Source organism: Protopterus annectens, chromosome 4.part0, assembly GCF_019279795.1.
Source record: "Protopterus annectens isolate FY-2018-M chromosome 4.part0, PAN1.0, whole genome shotgun sequence".
In the NCBI taxonomy this organism is placed as follows: Eukaryota; Metazoa; Chordata; order Ceratodontiformes; family Protopteridae; genus Protopterus; species Protopterus annectens.
Genome location: NC_056733.1, coordinates 715,546,473 through 715,561,470, shown reverse-complemented (window position 1 = coordinate 715,561,470; position 14,998 = coordinate 715,546,473). Strand labels below are relative to the sequence as shown.

Genomic DNA, 14,998 nt, shown 5'->3' with positions numbered 1-14,998 from the left:
TTCCCTTTGCTTTTAAGTAATACCACCAAAATAGCTTCTCATATAAATAGGGGTACCTGTACTTGCAAGTATTTGCAGTGAATATCTCAGCCATTTTCTCTGCAATATCTTACCCCATAATATTATAGAATTATAGTGGAATCTCATCTGGCCCACCTGCATTGGCTATCTTCATAAGACAAACAGTAGTACTTCTCCTGTTCTGTCACCCTATTCATCATCTCCTTATCCACTTTATTCAATTTCTGCCCATCCTATTCTATCCTTGAAGTGCCCTTTCCTCCACCTCCTGTCTTGTGTACAACACACAATAAAATATATAGAAGACCAGTATAGTCTCTGTTTTTAGAACCCTTTCCCCTTCCTCATGTTTAATGATCTATCTGGCAGTTGGCACAGAGGATTAAGGCTATGGAATGTTAGCCACTTCTTGTGGTAAGGATTTGATTCTTTCAGACACATTTGCCTACTGTATGACCCTGAGCAAGTCACTCAACCTGATACTGCCTTGAAGAATTGGGATAGGCTTTTCATGGACTGCATACCTAGTAGCTAGCTAGAACCTTCATCTATCCCTTCTTCCTTGACATTTTAACTTCTAGGCTGTAACCTTTGAGTCCACATGTCCCCTACCCACACATAGTTTCTCTCCTGCCCATCCCTGCTTTAGTCTTCATCTCACTTAACTTTTTAACAGATTCCTTTATACTGCAAATCTGATCCTAATTTTCCTCATTAATGTTGTCCTTCCCTACTTCAACTGCTATAACAACTTCTCTGCTTCCTGTATTGTATTTTACTTCATCTTATTCCATCTAAGCATTTCTCACATGCTGCGCCACCAAAATACCATCTCACTAACTCCAGTTTACATTAACTGTATTGCTTTTTCTGCACTGAACTGACCATCATATTCTTTAACCATTCAACCCGAGTCCCCATCTCCATCTTCCTGGGATTCACCTCCATTTCCATTCACCTTTCCATCCACTCTAGTGTGATATGCACTGCGGCATAATCAGAGAGATTGCCCTTCAACTTATTTACTATATCTCTCCTACTGATCTCATGTCTTCTAATGTTCTATATAATTTGCTAGCCTGTTTACTCTAATTTTCAGAAAAGGAATATTCTGCAGACTTTCCCCCTCCTTTATCTCTGGATGTCTATTAAAACTTCTAACATTTATTTCTTCAAAGCCTCCTGGCTCTTTTTGTGGAATTCCACTTTTTAGAACATTCTGCCCAGTTCAAGCTGCAGAACAAGGTTAAAATCCTGCCCTATAAAAGCCTGTCTATTATCTCTTTTAACCTACTGACCTCCCAGGAAACATTCTGTTATTGAAACTCTGTCTACATTTAGCTCATATTACATTCTTAGCACAATCACCTTACCTTCAACAGCACACCTTACCACAGCCCACAACACATTCTCTTCTTTCATCTTAATCCCCATTTCCCACACCTATGGCACACCACTAAAATCCCTACACTCTATTTTTCCCCTTTAGTCTAATTACGTAACAGACAACTAAGTCTCTTTTTCTGTGGTCTCCCCCTCCCTCCATTGAAGTTGCACCTGTTGTAAAAACACAGTAATTCCTCCCTAACAGAGGTCAGTTGTAAATCTTTCCTACTTAATAGCAGAATTTATTCCTGACATATTCCATGTACCTATCTTTAAATAATGTCCTTCTTACTTTCTGCTATAGTATGGCCTCCTGTACCATTTCGTCTGAGAAAGACAGATATAATACTTGTCTGTGGCCTTAAGGCCCACATACACTCAGTAATAGAGACCACATGACCAAAGCAGTAATCTCAACAAAAATGAACTGCTTGCTAGTGTCAAGACTGCCCTTTCTAGTACACATCCTATCTATCATAATGCCATGCTAATGTTCCAGCCACCCCTTCAAAACAGGCTTCATTGTCAAACAATCTTCTTTTATTCATAACTCTGCTTCCAATCATCACATACCTAGAAGGACAAGAATTCTGAACAAAACCAAAAATAATGAGAGACAAAGGCCAAAAATCAATGACAGATTTTAAACAGTGCTCTAATATGCTTAGAAAGTTGCTAGAATATCAGGTTTTATATCTGCATGTATTTACTGTCGGCTATGAAGTCTGAAACTGAAATGTATGTTGTTATTTAGGGATTTTAATCTTTGATGATTTACCAGGAAGATACACATTTTATGAGGAATAGACCAAAAATATGAGGCCAAAATCTGGACATTCTGTTAAAATCTGAATAGCTGAGAAGTATGATTCTCCATTATCTTACAATCCCCATGGCCTCTTAGCACTGCTTCTATTACCCACTATCCATAGAGTGAGTACATCCAACATTTTCTACAAAACCAGGACCCCATAGCCATTTTCACAAGACCCACAAAATCACTCTTCCCTCACTTAATATTGCATCAGATATTATACTGTGTTTTAAGCGTGAGCTCAACAAAACATTGAAAACATATCTTCTTGGTAAAACATATAGTTTAGCCAGCTCTACTACATAACTACATAAAAGGGTTAATAACTTTGGAAAACTGTACATAATTACCACATCCTGTACAGATGTCCAGCAAAGAAAAATATAATTTCAGTCTTGCAGCAAACAAACATGGAATAGAAAATAATTTCTGGAACCTTCTATTAAATGTAAAAACAGGCCAGTGTTTGTTTATGGTCCAGTCTGATGACATGATGCAAATAATTTACAATGTGCATAAAAATGGACATAGGGCACCACCTACAAGGATATACAACCCCCCCAACACACACACACACACACACACACACACACACACACACACACACACACACACACACACACACACACACACTTTCTGGTTGTGCTTCCTCTGTAATTGCTACACAAGGCAAGAACAACACACTACAGGAATACAGGAACAGTACTGTATAAGTGATCATGGGAACCATAAAATGCCTGGCTATATAAACTTTAGGTAGACACACTTCAAAGTTTTTCGCATCCTTTTCAGACACCTCATGCATGATATCCAAGATATAAAGTTGTGTCTACTGATCCACTCACCAAGACTAACGTTAAAGGTAATCAAAGTAGTACTTTGTTTAACCTATAATGATAACTTATTCTATAGACTACAATTACGTTGATCCTTCCAGTGAGTCTTCTTTATTTGTTGTTGTAGATATAGGACCATAGTATAGCATTTGTACAGCCACTGAATTTTTAAAGAAATAGTAGGTCAATTAGGATTGGATGTTTGCTTCTTGAAACATGAGACAAGATCAACACAGAACTGAAAGTAGAATATAACTGAGTATAAGTGAATATAAGTGGAATCATGCTCTTCAAGCAAGAAAGTTGAATGATTTAAGGACTTTAATTTACTTTGTTAGACATCTTTGGTGTCTTTCCAGTTGAGCAATATGTTTAGATTTGCATACACTAGAAGAAAAGCCAAAAGGAGAAGAAGAAAGAGAGGAAGTATTGTTGTTGATGACTGGTCTGATGAAAGAAGAGTACTGTCATAGAATGACTTGTCTGAATCTTGAAGATACCCCCTTTAAAACTGACTAGACCAAATCAAAGGCTTTCCATAATATGGTGGAAATGTGATGATCAAATGAGTAAGTTGTTCATACCAGTCCTTAGGTCTCATATAATCATGTCTGTCTGAAGATGAGTATCATTTATAACAAGAAATGAGATCAGCTTCTTTGCTGAGCAGTCCACTTTTATACATTTAGCTTAAGATAATTTTTGATGTACTACTTATGTATGCAATCCAGCCAGTGTTGAAACATTTTTTTTTTTATTAGCCTCTTTTTAACAGGAGCCATGTGATCTTTTATAGTCATCAAAGCTGCCACCATCTCAAGCAGAAGAGGTCTTTGTTTAATGTCTCATCCAAAGGACAACACACTCAGAAGTACAGCACCCCCTATGGCACACTGTAGTATCAGCAATCAATCAACCTGTTGTATGGAAGGTTAGCGTGCTATTATTGACACTAGTTTAGTTTTAGTGTTGTTGCATGAGCAGGTAACAGAGCAAGCTTGCAGCTGTTGGTAAACTTGGTTAACTATGCTTCTTGTTTATTGAATTGGATGTCTGCAAAATAAATGAGAAAGTGATGAAGGCCCATCACTGATCCCTGTGGTACAGTACTATCCCTGTGGTACAGCACTATCACTGATTTCTGTGGTACAGCACTATCACCGATCCCTGTGGTACAGCACTATCACAGATCCCTCTGGTACAGCACTAATACTGATCCCTGTGGTACAGCACTATCACCGATCCCTGTGGTACAGCACTATCACTGATCCCTCTGGTACAGCACTATCACTGATCCCTCTGGTACAGCACTATCACTGATCCCTGTGGAACAGCACTATCACTGATCCCTGTGGTACAGCAGTATCACCGATCCCTGTGGTACAGCACTATCACCGATCCCTCTGGTACAGCACTATCACCGATCCCTGAGGTACAGCACTATCACTGATCCCTCTGGTACAGCGCTATCACCGATCCCTCTGGTAAAGCATTGTCACTGATCCCTGTGGTACAGCACTATCACCGATCCCTCTGGTACAGCACTGTCACCAATCCCTGTGGTACAGCAGTATCACCGATCCCTGTGGTACAGTACTAGTTACAGTTTTACACTATGAGTGGGTACCAGCAACTTTTACAACTTGGAATGTGAGTCAATTTGCAATCCAGTGGCAAAGTAGGGTTTTATATTAAATGTGCTTAATTTTTTTCAGTGATAATAGCATTTGGGCCAGTGTCAAAAGCCTTTGCCAGGTCAAGATAAGCAGCATGCATAACGTGACTACTGTCCAGAGTTTCTGTATCCTTTACAAAGAAGCTTAGCAGGTTCATGATACAGGACATGCCCTGAAGAAAACCAGAATGAGTGGGGTTTACATGAGTTACATTGCCTGTGGCTGCATTAATGAGTTATTCCATGATACATTGCATAACTTTTCATATAAGTCTGGCAATTATAATGGGCCTAAAATCACAAGGATATATAAAGGGGCTGCCTTGTGTGTGGGTTTCCAATCATCTGGAACAAACCCTGTATATAGACTAAGGTTGAGCAGTTTAAGCAGAGACTTGGACAGTGCGTACTAGGAGGCACTGATGAGCATTCAGCCTGGTGTGTTGACTGGTCCGATGGAAGCATTATTTTAAGCCCTTGATAGGGCTTCTGAGACTTTTTCTAATGTGATTTCAGTGGAAACTATATTTTCAGGGATAGTTAGGAAGGTAATGAACATTATTATTTCATTTCCTGTCATAATGAAGAAATTTGCAGTTTTCTGAGGTATCTGTAGTGACCTTAAGCTTTACTCTGGTAAACATTTTCTAATACGTAAACATAAACTGGTCCTACATCTGTTCAAAACATCCCTCTTGTAATATAAATTTGTAAAATTTTACCCAATCAATTACATCACCGCCTAGATTTAACAAATCCCACTCAGAAGGCTCCATTCTTGAATGGATTTTTGTCAGTGACCCTAACAAAATCTCCTCAGCTGGCACCATCCCAAATACACTAAGCGATCATCTCCCTGATTTCATCCTCAGAACTTCCACTTCCATCCAAAAACGAACATCACTACAAACGTGCCAAGAATTTAACCAGCTTTGACCTCCACACATTCATTGATCTACTAAAACACATAAACTGGAATATTCTAAAAAAAATTCCCTTAAATGAAGCTGACAACTGCTTTAACAACCTATTCCTAAAAACCCTAAATAAACCTGCACCCCCCATCCCCACTTGAAGAGGGCAAAATTTTATTTAACCCCATGGCTAATACAATCAACAAAACAATTTATGCAAAACAGAGATAAAGTATGGAAACACTGGATAAAAAATAAAAATCCTATCACACTACAAAATTATAGGCAACTCCGCAACCCCATAAAATAAATAAATAAATACATAAATAACCAAAAAGAAAAAAAAGAGTACCATCTAAAACTCCAGTCCAGTAATAGAAATAATCCCAAATAATTCTGAATAGATATCTCTTCACTCCTAAACCCTGGTACTAAGACCAAACCCACTCCATTTCCTAACATAAATAACTCAGATATAGCTACTCTCTCAGCTGGGGTGATTTGTGTTTGGAGTCTGCATGTCCTCCCTGCAGTCACGTGGGTTTTCTCCAGGTGTCCTGCTTTCTTCCCACATTCCAAAGACATGCAGTAGGTGGATTAAACACTCTAAATTGGCCATAGGTGAGAGTGTGTTTGTGAGTGAGTGGTACTACTACTAATGAACTACTGAGGCAGAGCTAGCCACTCGGCAATGTAAACCTGGGCTGGAGATGATTGTCACTGCAAAAGTGACACCCTGAACCCATATGCAAAATGGGAAAAGGGGTTGAGGATGGATGGATTTAGCCACTGTCTTCAACAACCACTTCATTGGCACTATATCTAATATTATACCCAAATTTACCCAAAACCATACTGACTCATGCTCTTCTGCCACAGCCCCTTCAGATTCCCCTCTCCTCCCACACCACTCCCCCTCTGTCTCTACTGATTTATCCAATTCCTGCACATGTCCCTTCACCTTAAAGCCAATTCCACTTCAACCATAAAATGCCTATTCAAACTTAAACCAGGCTCTAACGCAATGGGTGGTTTACCCACAGACTGCCTAAGACTTGCCGCAGATGCTGTGGCCTACCCAGTTAGCATTCTCATAAACAGACCCATCCTCAAATCTTACATCCCTAAAATCTGGAAACTGGCACATATACTACCCCTCCATATAAGCGGTGACCCCACAGATCTCTCCAACTACCGCACAATCACCATTATCTCCCCCCTTTCTAAGATTTTTGAAAAATGTATTCAGACTCAAGTTCATTTCTTCACCAGCAATCAAAGTCTGCCTGCTACTCAGCATGATTTCAGTCCAGGCCACCCGCAATGACTGCCATTCTTTTCTTCACACACACATACAAACGCACACACATGGAGTTTTCTTCACGGGCGCAGTCCTACTCACAAACTGAACTTCTAACCTAAACTCCAAACTAGAAACCTGCTACAATAAAATTGCGTGATTTGCAAAACAATGCCTCCTATTCTACCCCCACTGTGTAGCATTACACTCTCTAATCTGGTTAGAATTACCACACTATCACACCTATATACAACTAATGACAGCACATAAAATTATACACAAACCATTATTATGCCCTTCACTGTCCTCCCTTTTCACCAACTACCAACTCAATAGAAGATCAACATCTACTTCAAATTCATAAACCAAAACGTCCACCTGGCCAGCTTTTATACTCCTATGTTACTGGTAAAAAGTAGATCTCCCTTCCTATCACTCTCAGATCTAGTACAAATATTGCAATGTTTTAAATTTCTTTATTCAACTACTTATCCTCCATCTGGAGCTTTAACTGCTCTTCATCAATCTTTCTTAACTACGCCTCTTACCATCTCTACTCACTCACTCTTCCAGCCTATTATTTAGACACATTAACAAAATTGCTCTTACTAACTGCTTAGAATGCTATCTTACATGTAGTGATCTATGCAATACTGTTAAAATTGTTTATATATGTACATTTATGTCTTTTTTAACTATGTAAGTATGCATTCCGTGATAATCTGTGCAACTTAACTGCTCAACCTTTTATATGTACATTTATTTCTTTTTAACCATAATGTATACTTTGATATTCTGTACATCTTTACTTAATTGTTCAAGCTTGTAACATGTACTTGGAGCTTTTCTCCCCAGCCCTCCATTGAAAATGGGCTCTTATGGCCCAGTAGACTATCCCGGTAATCAAGTGCCAAGAATACTGCTGTTAAGTTTCTTGCTAGCACGTTTCAGTGTGATCTTGGGCTAATAAGATGGGCATTTATTATGATTTCTTTTTGGTATTTTTGGTCTTTTGTTATACAATTTATCTATACGGGATTCCACTAGAAGGGTTTATTCAAAAATTTACCAATATATTTAGAGTGGTCAGGTATTGACTTTTCTATGCAACTGTTTAGGTAATGGTAAATACTGGGGGTAAATGTGTCAGCCCTCTTAGTTGGGCCCATTTGTGGGGAATTGTTGCAAATTTTGCATAGGTCTTGTAGATGAATTAAGTTTGGTTTGGCCTGAAAAAGTCCCCTAAAACAGTGTTTTGGAGGTGTGGTAGTACCACTATGCCTAACAGAAAAGATTACCAATTTGTGGTCAGATTTAACCAGGAATTAAAAGATGCAGGTTAGATTACAGGTGGGAGATGGTCTAATAAGGACTATGTCATACATATCATAGCCCCTATTGGGTAGTTTTTCAATTTGTTCCAGTACATTGGTATTGATAAAGTCAAGGAAATGCGACACATTTCCTTGACTTTATCAAGGAAATGCGGCGCATTTAAAGACATCAATATCAGTACTTTGGTAATTGAAGTTCTCAGCAAAAAAAAGATACTTGGTTTAATATTTCACACCTTACTGTGTTAAGGTAATTTCATTGACATTTGGAGGATACTAACAGGGCTCTGTAGTTCGCAATGAATTTGTTAAGGGTGATTTTAACCTCATGAATCTACAGTTTAAGATTGTGGATAATCTGTTTTGAGGTGGTAGTGTTTCTGACAAATAATGAACCCCCTTCCACTCAATTATCCAAGGGCCTGAGAACATGACAGGAACCAAACCCTGATACAGAGGAAGTGCTGTAACTTCACTGAAACCATATCTCATCAACTTCATAACTATGAATGAGTTCAAGTTACAGGAGTACCTAAAGTTATTACATCTTTCTGTTTAGACTCCTAGCAATGAGGTGTGACACTATGATGGTATTCAAATTTCTGTTTAATTTTGTCATGTTGAAATGACCAATAGGGAGAGTCTGCCTAAAAAGGGCACTACGAGTGCAGCAAAATCCTTAGCTAGTAGGATCAATACCTGGTATGAGAGGTATATACCATTCCTAGCAAAACAGTAAGTTTTACCATCTCTTCCTAGATCAACACATACTGGACCCTCCCTAGAAAGAATGACATCAACTACTTAACCAACTGTTAAAGCCAATTAGCCTTTGTTGGATTCTAGGTATCCTTCTTGGTGAAGGCAAGAAAATAGTGTCTTTTCTGTTTCTCACGTTTCCTTGCATGTCCATCTGGATGGATTACCTCCGGTCACAGAAAAATCTTAGTCATATTTATCCAGGTTAAGGGACCTTAGTGTCCTTGTGGCATTATGCATCCTGGCACTAGACAAGCAGTTTGCAGTCACTCTGTTCTTGTCCAGTTGTCCAGTCTGATGAGTGCAGAATCTGTATGTCAAACTATAGAGTCATCTCTGACCAAAATATTTTAATTTGTGCAAGCACCCTTAGTGAGCCATATGGGTTTAGGCCTACTTTCCTAATGACTCCTGAGTGAAGTATGTGGATTTGCAGAGTGTTTCTGTGTGAGTAGAGATGCTGTATGCATTGTTTCATGTGCTGGAATCCTTTAGTGCTCAAGGAGGCTTTGACAAATTTCTCTTTGAAGCCTTAGTATAAGTTATAGACATAGTTGCATGTTGTGACTGATGTGGTGTGTTGTACATGTATGACGATTACTGATAGTGGGATGCTGCAAAAAGTTTGCATCCATGTTTGTTATTTATATATCTTGCAGATTGCACTATACATTAGTAGAAACACAGAATAGTTGGTAAAGAAAAAACAGTTGCTACACAGCCTTAGAAGACATAATACTATCAGACTGGCCACATGTGGAGTGAGAGTGAACTGTTGAACTTTGTTATCCAATGGTGAAGGACTAGTACGGGTTGTAATACTCAGGAGTTGGTGGGAGACTACTATAGTGGACGCAGAAGATTTATGTATGGAGTAGTTAGGGTGACTTTCTGAAGTCAGGTTAGATGGCATCAAATGTAGCATTACATAATTAAATAACAGAATTAGGCTATATTGTACAAAGTCATAATAATTTCACAAAACTGCTTTGCAGAAGTATAGTACAGATCAGTTGTTCTCATACTATAAAATCACTTGCACACAACACAGACCACTTTCCATGACCCAGCATCCGAAAGCATGGAGAAATAGTACACGGTACTCTCCAAGCAGCACTTAATACTGCTTAACTATTGAATTCATACTCATAAGTAAGTTTTGACCAGCCATACTTGATAGCTGTCCCAGTGCCCCACATCCTTCGCTTGGTCTGCTGGCTTGTCAACCAATCACCCCCAGTCTAGTGTCTGCAGTTTTTGACAGGGCCAGCAAAAAACCTAAGGGTGTCTTGGAGGGTGGGGGGTGTTGTGCTACACTACATTGATCTGTTTTTTTTTCTTTGTGCCATACCATGCTTTTTTTTCCCCTCCTCATATGCGGCTTCATGATCTGAGTTGGGGCAGACATTCCATGGGGGCATGTGGTGTATTGCCCCCAACACCATGGCAGCTCAGTTATGCCCACCATGCTTTAACACCTGTTTTACTCCACCCCGCAGCCTACACCAGGGATAGTCATGGGGGACATTCATGAGCCCACTAAGCCCCCCAGGATGGGCACCCCCATCTTCCCGGCTACTCTGTTAGTCTCCCAAGTTGCTAATCAAACCTGGGTTGGCTGGGCCATAGTCATGGCTTTTATCACTCCTTGTCACTGGAGTGGCAAATATGTTTATTTCTACCTTAATGTTTATGTATTTTAAAATGAGTTGCTCAGCTTCAGAATTAAGAAATTAGCTATATTTTCTATGTAGTATGATAATGATTCCCAAAATAAAACAGGAATGTGTCAAATTGGTGAAGTTAAAATGTTTGAATGGTGCTTGCCCAAGCTAACTTCACCCATAGTATAGTTTGCCTTTTCCTTCACTGTTGTGCAGCCTTGAAATTAATATATATAAGTTTGCATGGGTGCAGCAGGGCTTGCTCCTCTGAAAAAAAAAAGTTGTCTACTGTTTGCTGATGCAATTTTGGTGGGGAATTTTCAATTTTTTTAATGTTGCCAAAGGTAGCTTTGGCAAATAGTACATTTCCAGAAAAATCAAACAACTAACCGACAAAACAGTATACTGATTTCATCTATTGTTATATGTTTCCAAAGAAACACACACACACACACACACACACACACACACACACACACACACACACACACACACACACACAGACACACACACACACACGCACTTTCAATTTTGCAAGCTTTAGAAACTGATAAGCATTTAGAGGTATAGCATACTATTTCCATAGTCAACAATTCTTTTCCTCTCTAATGAATACACATGGACTGCTCATTGGAAGAGACCCTGCCTCCGGTAATAAGCGGTACAAGTATTTGAAAAACAGATAGGATGCTTCATCTTTTCCTCTAAAAGCACTGTCTCTGTCTCTCTCTGTCACTCTACACACACTTGCACACACACTCACACACATGCATGTTTGTGTCTTTACATCCATAAATGTAACACACATGCTTATGCACATGCACACCCACAATCGCAAACATACACACACATACAAACGTACACACATGGAGTTCTTGAGGTAGAAATTCAACAAAAAACGAAAAGCTTGGTTAGCAAACTTTTATTTCCTTGTGTCGATGTTGAACCTAAATTTAACAATGCTGGATACCACACTGTCATGATGGTAACATTTTTTTTTCTGTTTAGGCAGAATCCTATCTTCATAATTCTAAACTATGGAGGTAATATTCTGTTTATGTTTATTGATGGCTGCTCTGCAGGTCTGCATGGTAGAAGTATTGTCAAGTTTAAAATAAAAATTATCAGGTCAAATTTTATGAACTCATCTGTTTGTGATACAGCGGTACAGTGAAAGGTAAGAACATTTCTTGGCATGTGTTTTTTCTCCTCCAACACATTTACAAATGTGGGTACAAATGTGATGTATGACTTAACACTGTTTCAATCATTGCAACACAGTTCTCTCATTAAATATGATATCCTGGTTTGGAAGTGATGTGATAATAGTCTGTGATGTTGTCCTTTCTTTAGCTTACGTATTGCTAATGTGATGTGGGCAGTTAACATGCAACTACAATGAAGTTCAATACAGAACAAATTATTTGAAAAACAGTGTTTATCATTTATTTATGGATTAGCTCGGGATAAGTACTATTCATTTGCTCAATTAAGTTTGATATGGTGTAGAATGTTAAGTTAAAATTTGTTTGAAAAACACTTTGTATCTTTAATTTACAGTACATATGACTATGTATTTATGTATATATTTATGTTAAATTAAATTTTTTGAAAAAAACACCTTTTATCATTAATTTATGCATGTATCTGTGTATGTATTTATTTCTTTATATTATCTCATTTGTGGACAATCCAGGACATGCATTTTCTTTATAAGTTCATAGGTTCATAGGACGATACTAGGCTATTGACCCAGAAGCCCTTATAAGCATAGACAAGAACTTCACCTATGTTCCCACAGTCAGCACCTGTTTTTCCTGTCCAGAAGGGACACAGGTGGGATTCCAGGGGTATATTTTCTGTTTCCTATCCAGCCATCCCAGTTCATCTTAAAGTGGGTTAGCAAGGTACTCTGCTTCACATGGAGAGGAAATCTATTCCGCAGATGGAGGAGTCATTGGGACACAAATCTATCCTGCCAACAAGTTCTATTAATGTCACAGACCAGGTTGAGACCTAGAATGTGGGTTGAACGAGTGGAGTTTGACTTACGGATATGCAGCAACTCCATCAAAGCTGAGTCTGAGATGGCCTTGTATGCGAGACATAGGTCACCTCTGAGCAGTCTGTACGATACTGAGTAGAGGGAGAGGGAGAGGGCTTTTAGCTTATCTGTATAGGACAGGTGTTTGAGGCCCAGGATTTTCCTTGTTAGAAACCTCTGTGGTCTCTCCAACTGCTGCATGTGCTTGACAAGGTACATGTTGAAGGGAGCATTGTACTCGATAATGGGTCTGATAAGGGAGGAGTACAGGGATGTTATGACCTCCTTGTTCCAAATACCCTTAATTATGTGGTGGGCAATCTAGAAAGTCTTCAGTACAACAGAGGCAACATGGTGGTCAAAAGTCAGGTTGCTATCAACCTGGGTACCCAAATCCGTCATGACTGATTGCATCCTTAGTACATTGTTATTAATGTGATAATTAGTGGGAACACCATTTTCCCTAAAGGGGATAATGATGCATTTCTTGGCATTCCATTTGAGGCCATGCTTCTGTCACCAGTCATTAGTTTGGGTAAGGCCTTCTTGGAAGATGTTCACATTACTAGGGGAATTTATGACAGTGCCCAGCTTACAGTCATCTGCAAAGTTAGTCAGCCACAGACCACTGGTTTTGGCTAGCACCTCAGAAAAGTATATCCCTAACAGTAGAGGCCCCAAGACCGATCGTTGCGGTATGTAGCTTGTTACGAGTCTACGACTAGAGGTGGCTTCCCCTATTTTGACTGAGTTGGTTCTATCAGTGAGTCAGTTAACTGCACATCTGGTAATATATGGGTTGATGCCTAGCTGGGAGAGTTTATCTATTATGCCTGAGTGGCTGAAGGCTTTGGTTAGGTCAAGGTAGGCGGTGTGCACTGTCTTGCCCTCATCCATGGCTTTGGTGAATGTTTTGAAGAAGGTGACCAAGTTTAACAGGCATGATCTCCCTCTGACAAAACCAAACTGTGTGGAATCAAGCATTTGGAGGTTGCCAATGTCCTTGTTTGTAAGGTCAATGATAATGCATTCCATGGTCTTGCAGATCAGGCTAGTTAGGCTGATGGGTCTATAATTGCCTGGGTCAGTGGACACTCCAACTTTGTGCAGAGGGATGACAGTGGCTGTCCTCCATTCTGCTGGGATGAAGCTGGTGCACAGGCTTTGGTTGAATAGGGTGCCTAGTGGTGTTGAGAGCTCTTGCCTGAGTTCATGTAGGACACAGCCAGGGATGTTTTCGGGTCTCATGGAAGCTGTAATTTTTGTCTTTGAAAGGACATTAATAACCTGCTCCCTGGTGATTAGGGGAGAGGGGCAGGTGCTGGGGATATCCTGGTTTACTGATGGGGGGAGGGGCAGGGGTGGTGAAGTTTTCCCTGAACTTGTCTGCTAGCATATTGGCTATATCTATGACATTTGTGTATGTGGTATTCTTGACCACCAATTCAGAGCAGATTTGGGAGTGACCTTTGAGATTGTAGATGTATGCCAAGAAGGCCTTGTGATTGTCCTTAGTGGATGTGGCCAATATGGACTCGAAGTTAGCCTTAGAGAATTTCACCATTGACCTTATTTGCTTTTTTAGACAAAGGAGAGATTGCTTTCAATTTGGCACCTGCTCCTTCTTGGTCCTGGACAACAATTTTTTCCTTTTAGTATATAGTCTGTTTATTGCTGCTGTCCACCAGATAGGTTTACTCTTCCTTGAGGAAGATAATTTGGTCCTGTCAGGTACTGCTGAATCCATGCAGCTATATAGGTGCTCATATAGTTTTCAGGTGTAGGCTTGGACATTAGTGCTTGATTCAACTGAAGGGATGGTGGCTGTGAAGCTGCTTATACCTGCTCTCAGGAGGTTGTAGTCAACTTTGGAAAAGTGTTTTTGTTCAACCCTGGCAAGGGGGTAGGTGGAGGTCAGGGGAGATATTGACCCTGAAAGCAATTGCTTTATGGTCAGATCTTACCAAGGAGGATGACACTGTAGGGGTGCTACAGTTTCTACCCATGTTGGTTAGTACCATGCCCAGGATATTTCCATCTCTTGTGGGGGTGTCGACTAGCTGATCCAATGCATTGGCATTCACAAAGTCGAGGACTCTCTGGACATTCCTGTTTCAGCTAAAATATGGTTGGGTAGTTAAAGTCACCCAGGATCAGGGTAGAGGGTTGAATCTTCATGGATTCAAGTAAGTCCAGATAGGGTGAGTGGGCCTCCTGAGTCATGGTTGAGGGTCTCTAACTAGCTATGATT

General features: G+C 39.8%; 1 protein-coding gene across 2 annotated transcripts in view; it reads left to right on the top strand.

Moving 5' to 3' along the window:
- The window catches only part of LOC122800138 (1-aminocyclopropane-1-carboxylate synthase-like protein 1), a 505,362-nt gene that overhangs the window by 74,197 nt on the left and 416,167 nt on the right, over positions 1 to 14,998 (top strand). Inside the window, exon 1 of one of the 2 annotated variants that reach the window (XM_044069657.1) lies at positions 11,710 to 11,746. The exons of the other annotated variant lie outside the window; for it this stretch is intronic. The gene's annotated coding sequence lies outside the window, so the exon portion shown is untranslated. Of the gene's footprint in view, positions 1 to 11,709; positions 11,747 to 14,998 lie in introns of those variants that run through there. 2 annotated transcript variants of the gene reach the window in all.